Below are 6,615 nucleotides of genomic sequence, written 5' to 3' on the forward strand. Positions count from 1 at the left end.
TCACTATGTTTCCTAACCAGACCATATCCACAAGATTTTCACACCTCAGCCTCCCTTTGATGGCATTACAGGTATATGACACTATGCCAAGTTTCTTTTTCTGCTTTTAGGCCCCATATGTGTGACACACTGCCTTCAATACTCATGTTGGTTTTTCTTTTTAATCTCTTCTAATCTTCTACAGTTTGACAACAATTGTTTATTTCTCAGGCCCCTAAACAAAGGTTAGAATGCCCTTCAACATGAATCAACTAGAAAAAAATTCATTCTACTTAAATGTTGGATTTGGGGGCAATATCACAGAAATGATGACCATATTCATTGTGCTATATGAGGGGTGATGATAGTACCTTACCACTGGAGATGTTTGCTTTGATCTTGGTTTGGATGGTGTCTGTCTCCTCTTCCTGTTGAGAAGTTAAGTTTACCTTTGCCACATTTGCTTAAAACACACAGTACACTTACCAGGGAAGAGGAACTCAACAGGAGCTCCTAGGGAAATGAGCAAGAACTTGCTAACAGTCAAGACAAAACCATAGCTAGTGTTTGAGGGGGACGCCTTGACATTAACAAAGTCTCATCTATGGTTGTATCTATTGGTTAAATACTCATCAGAATGTTCTACAATTGTTATGTCCTATGGCTAATTTAACTCTCATATTTTTCTGCATTTATTGGTTGAATTTTTGGTAAGGAAGATCTAACCATCTCCACCCATTTACTTTTTCAATTTATTATTTATATCCAAACTGTTTGCATTCATTCTTTGAGAGGTAAGTCAATGCTATAATTATTCAGTTTTGCCCAGGTTGTAAAAGGTATTGACTGGTACCCGCTTTATATTGGATTCTGCTCCTTTTGATGTTCATTGTACTATTTTATATTTTCCCTTTTCAGTTACTATAAGATACATAGATCCATATGTTCCTTGCCATAACTGTAGAATTAACCATTTTGTCAGTTGTCTTTGGTTTGCTTTACTGGAAAAGGCTCCTTAGAAGCTACAATCTGAACAATAAGTATGCCCATTTCTACTAGAGTAAATTTCTTAGTAGACAGAAACACAAACACATACACACATGCAAGAACGCACACACACACACACACACACACACACACACACACACACACCTTTGTTAGTGTGCATATCTATATTAATTTCTGTGTTGTGTCTACAGTAAAAAAAAAAAACACCATAGATTCATATTGGTATGCTTGACCCCAACCCAGCAACCCAGGACTCATTATAACTTCTGTTATTTGTGAGATTACTTGTAACCTTTTTCTTTGACAGTTGAACTGGATGTTAGCTATAAACTGTGGTTGGTTTTCACTTGTAAATACATTCTAGCCTACCCTTTAACCACTTCCACATGTTGTTGATTATGTGCCTCTATGGTGATACTTGAATATATAGACCCACATTTTTCTTTCACAGAACTGTTTTGGGTGCTCTGACTCCTTTGATGTTCCAAATAAACTTAGAATTAGCTTGTTAAGATCCGCAAAAATATTTGTATTTTTTATTCTGAGATTGCATCAATTCTCCAGATCAGATTGTAAAGAATTAGCACTTACCAATATTAATTTGTGTAATTCATGCATATGTTGTATCTTTTTACTAACTTAGATAATCTTTCACCCATTCACAGTGGTACAAGAGTGGGCCTCCTCGAGAGCCTGGGCTATAGCTAAGCAGTCCCTGGAAGACAGTCCTCCCTCAGAGCTCACTGGAGTCTGGGGAAGTTTGGAGACTTATCTTGATCAGGTGAAGTTTGAGAAGTCTGGTTGGCACCTGTTTTGGTCTGTGTTATCTTGCTAAATCTGATTTTAAAAGTTCCCTGGAGGTCAGGATATCACCGTATTGAGGAACTTGTCTCATTTTTTGTCAGCCATGAGGGTTTTTCCACAAGGGATTAAGCATTATTCCAATGGTCATCCTGACAGTCTCCATCTTTTAGAAGTGATATCCATAATTATGATAAACACAAATACATTTGGATTAAAAGGACAACATAGTGCTTTTTAAATGAGCTCATGTTGACCATTTTCAATTTTTTTTTAACAAAAAGACCATTTTCATTTTACAGCTAATATACATTCAACTAAGGTATGTTTTTGTTTTGTATTGTATGTAGGTCTGGTTGTCTTGGAACTCACTCTTAGCCCAGGCTAGCCTAAACTCACAGAGATCCATCTACCTTTGCTAGGACTAAAGGTATGCTTCAATGTGTCCAGCCTTAACTTACCTCTTATAAAAGTAAATATAGTTTTATTTATGCCTTTCTTCTGGTTCCATAAAAGAAAACATTATATAATTCACTTTGTGTAAATAAGATGAAAAGCACATCTTTTTATTTTTAATTTTAGTTTTCATTTAGCAATAATTTCCAGTAGTATAGAAATCCTCTTACTGGATGTTGTTCATCCTTGCTGGATGAACAACACAGAATATTATTTTATACAGTTAACAATACAGTGTATCACTTTCTTCTTATTTTAACCCAAGTCCCCATTATTAGTAATGTCTAAAATTTAAAAAAAAATATTTTTCTAGTATCATATTTCTATGAGAGAATTGTTTTTGCCATTCATCTAATATAGAAAAAGGTACTTGGGTATTTGTTGAAAAAGTATTTTCTAAACAACCTTGTCTTAGTACTTAAGCAAGTATCTGCAGTAGTGGGTACCACACACATACAAGGGCATCAGAAGAAAATAGGAAAGTCTCCACCATGGGGCTTAGTGACTTGAACAGTGAATGATAACCCTTCAATAGCTACCCAGGTTCACACCTCCTGCCTCCAGCCCTTCTGATTTGTGCACGGGGCCTTCAGTCTTTCTTTCCGGTTATCATTACTGTGTATATTATTGTGTTTTGACATGCATATTCCTAATTTTGGTCTCTCTTTGCACCTCCCTCCTCTTCAAGGAAGCTTGCTCGTGTGTTCTTCTTGAAGGGCTGGGCTTTCATTACAGCCAAGCACCTGCTGCTTCAGGCCTGCCTCCTCTCGTTTCAGGGATGTCCTTAGTCTCTCCTCAGTGAGCCCATTTGTCATCTGCCTCAACCCTTGGCAGCACCTATTCTTACAGCAGTAATATTACAGCTTTCTCACATCAGCTTTCCTTCGTAATTCTCACTTAAGTGCGCCTGCATTATCCTAAAGAGCTTTCCACCCCAGAATTATTTTGGAATGGCACAATTTCAAGTCCACTGGCCTGGAAAATGTCACAAGAATGGAAAGTTCTCACCCATGCTACTTGCTAGAACGTGGCTTTGCATCGCTGCACCCGCACAGTTAATGTTAGTGAAACTGTCTCCCACTGGCATGTCTCTACTAAGTTACTGCTGAAATACAAATCTGCCGTGAAAACAGCTTAATACCATTAACAAGAAGAAAATAAACAGAGAACTGTGTATAATAGCATATGTACTTTGTTATTAGTGTGACCCTCGTGTCTTCAGACCTCATTAATCCAAGGTTAAAATAAGGTCAACCAACAAATGCTCATGTTTCCCAGCTAATGGCTTCACCTGCATAGTTCTGAAACCTTTGCCCTTCTGGATCTCATTACCTGGATTTCCTGGGCTGTTCCTGAAAGTCTTCATAATGCTTCATAATATGTGTGGGCAGTCCTCTTGTCTCCCACATTCCCTGATGGTAGATTCCTCTGAGTGTTTGTACAGCTCAGAAGGAAGGTGCTCACTATGCCATAGATGCTCCCACAAATATGGCTCCCCTGCTCCTCGGAGACTCTGCTCATGACTTCTTGCAGTCATGAGACTCCTTACTTCCAGTGGCATGAAGTGCTTATGTCTCCTTAGGTCCAAGTGATGATGGTCAAAAATCTTCTTTGAGGAATGTATGTTCTAATGAGATTTCATAAAGGTAGAATATTTTTAAAGGAAATATATGTTACCCATAAAATTTCAGCTATATATTTAGTGTGTGTGTGTGTGTGTGTGTGTGTGTGTGTGTGTGTGCCCATGTTGCACGGTGTCTTATGAGGGAGCATCTCCTTCACATCTGATGTGGGATCTGGCTGCAGGAACAGTATGTGATTCCCATTTATCATTTCCAGTGTCTTAGCCTGAAGCTCACACATGCATGTCTACATGTGTACACACGCATGCACACTAGTCATGCTCACCTGTTCAAACAAAAGACACGGATTCTTCTTATGCATCGTCTTCCCACCAATCACAGCACCTCATCTGTCACAACCCAGAAGCCCAAGGGATTTCTACTTCATATTATAAGATTAGTTGCAAGCCATCTTTTATTTTTGTATTTCATTTATGACAATCAATTTTAGTAGACGAGTTTTTAGATTGGATGGGAAATAATCTGACCTTATAACATTACATATTATTCAGAAAGATTTTCCAAGACGTATTATTGGTTATGTTTGAACAGAAATAATTTATACTGACTAGTACTATATATACTATAGAAATGAAAGTACAAATATATCTCTTTCTGCTGCATAAAGTGCTTAGGAGAACATCCAGCTTTACACTAACCCTTGAGAGAGCACACTTTGAAGTGATATTGATGATGCTGGACAACAAGGATAGAACGAAAAGAAGAACACTCACAGAAGTTCTCCACAAAATGCAAACCTCCACGGATAGCAGCTGACACTCAGATTGACTTGTGGGGAGAGAGGAGTCTGTTTCCAATAAATAACTTGTTTCCTCAGGATTATGAGTGACTTGTCTTCTGGACAGGTGTTCCCATCACTGTGAATTAAATATGGAACAATCAAATAACCTTTCAGTTTTTGCCTAAAAAGTGCCATCTGAAGGCCACCTTCTCTCCTTACATTACTTGGTCTTTTCAAGACCCCCAAGTCATCTCCTTCTTCCTGCTCATGAAATGTTTTCCATTCTCCTTACAGGATGGTCCTTTTCCATATCTTTTGCTGCAGTGCCTCGTTGCTTGTCATAAGTCTTTCAGAACTCCCAGGCTCTCTGACCTCTTCTGTCTGATGTCTACATATCCTAGTTGAGCTCATATGCTTCTGTGAGGCCATTCAGAGAGCAGTGTGTCTCAAAGCTGCACCTCCAAGTTCCACCTCCTCACATCCACAGATTCAGTGCCGTGCCAAATGTTCCACTGGGAAGTACAACATAAACCCCAAGCTGAACACATCCAATACAAATACCATTTCCTTTCCCTAAATTGCTTTCCTCTGGTCTTTCTATCCAAATTTTCCTCAGGCATAATAGCGGAAATTTTCCTTTTCTCTGCACTTTTTCAGTAACCACAGACAAATACTTTGTTCACCCTCAGGTTCTGTAGAAGTTTCCGATTATCATCTTTGTTCAGATGCTAAGCTAGTTATTTTCTACCAGGCTATTAGCTCCAGCCACCATGGTTTTCTGTTCAGTAGTTGATGATGAAAGCAGTTGACTTACCACATCCCTTCTTCATTCAGAAGCCAGTCACTATTTTTTTTTAATGAAAACCACACATTAAATTCATGTCAGATCTTTTCTATCATATTGAGAATAGAATCTCCTCACCTTGGAGTACAAGATATTGCAAACTCTTCCCGCTCATCTGACTTCTGATTCTTCTCAGCCCTTGCTATGCTCACTGATCTGTCTTCTTCTTCTTCTTCTTCTTCTTCTTCTTCTTCTTCTTCTTCTTCTTCTTCTTCTTCTTCTTCTTCTTCTTCTTCTTCTTCTTCTTTCCTCCTCCTCCTCCTCCTCCTCCTCCTTCTTTCTCCTCCTCCTCCTTCTCCTCCTCCTCCCCCCTCCTCCTTCTCCTCCTCCTTCTTCTTCTTCCTCTTCTTCTGTAGTGTGCTGTTTCCCCATATGGAACTTTCACAAAGTTGGATCTCTAGCCCCACAGGAACTCTGCATTCCTCCTTCTTCAGAGGTCTTTGATATGTCTGAATAACTCACACATTTTCTGTCTGGTATGTTGATTTAATTCTCTGCAAAACAGTGTTTTCAGAAGTTTGTTTCTTGATGTTCAGCTCCCCCAAATGAATAATTGTGTCTTTTGTTCATACTGATTTTCCCAGTGCTTAGACAAATTCCTGAAATTGTAGACTTGCAAAAGATATTTATCAAGCAACACCTTCTTATTGGTAAATTTTCATTTCATTAAAACAGACCAAACAAACAAGCCCCAACAAATAAAACCGTAGGAAGCACCACACTGTACCTCACTCCGCACCCCACTCTGCACTCCACTCCTTTAGTCATTACTTCTTTTCTGCTTTAAGTAATAATAGTTTATTAGTGCCAGGTCAACTCAGGAGGCATGACATTTTAAAAATATTTGCATGTGTGCTCATGCCCATGAGTGTTCAAGTTCCTGCAGAAGCCTACGAAAGGGTATTGGATCCCTCAAAGCTAGAGTGACAGGAATTTAAGAGCAAGCTGATGTTGGTGGGTGCTAGAAACTGAGCTCCAGTTTTCTTGATTAGGAAGCAAGTGATCTTTACTGGTAAGCTGTATCTCCAGCACTGAAATTACCCATTTAAGAGAAATCATTTATTATATTTTATTTTATGTATGTGTATGATATTTTAAGTATGTATACATGTGTTAATGTATGCATAGGCACAGCACACATGCAGGAGCCCACGGATGTTATA

Source organism: Apodemus sylvaticus, chromosome 5 (genome assembly GCF_947179515.1).
Source record: "Apodemus sylvaticus chromosome 5, mApoSyl1.1, whole genome shotgun sequence".
Lineage (NCBI taxonomy): Eukaryota > Metazoa > Chordata > Mammalia > Rodentia > Muridae > Apodemus > Apodemus sylvaticus.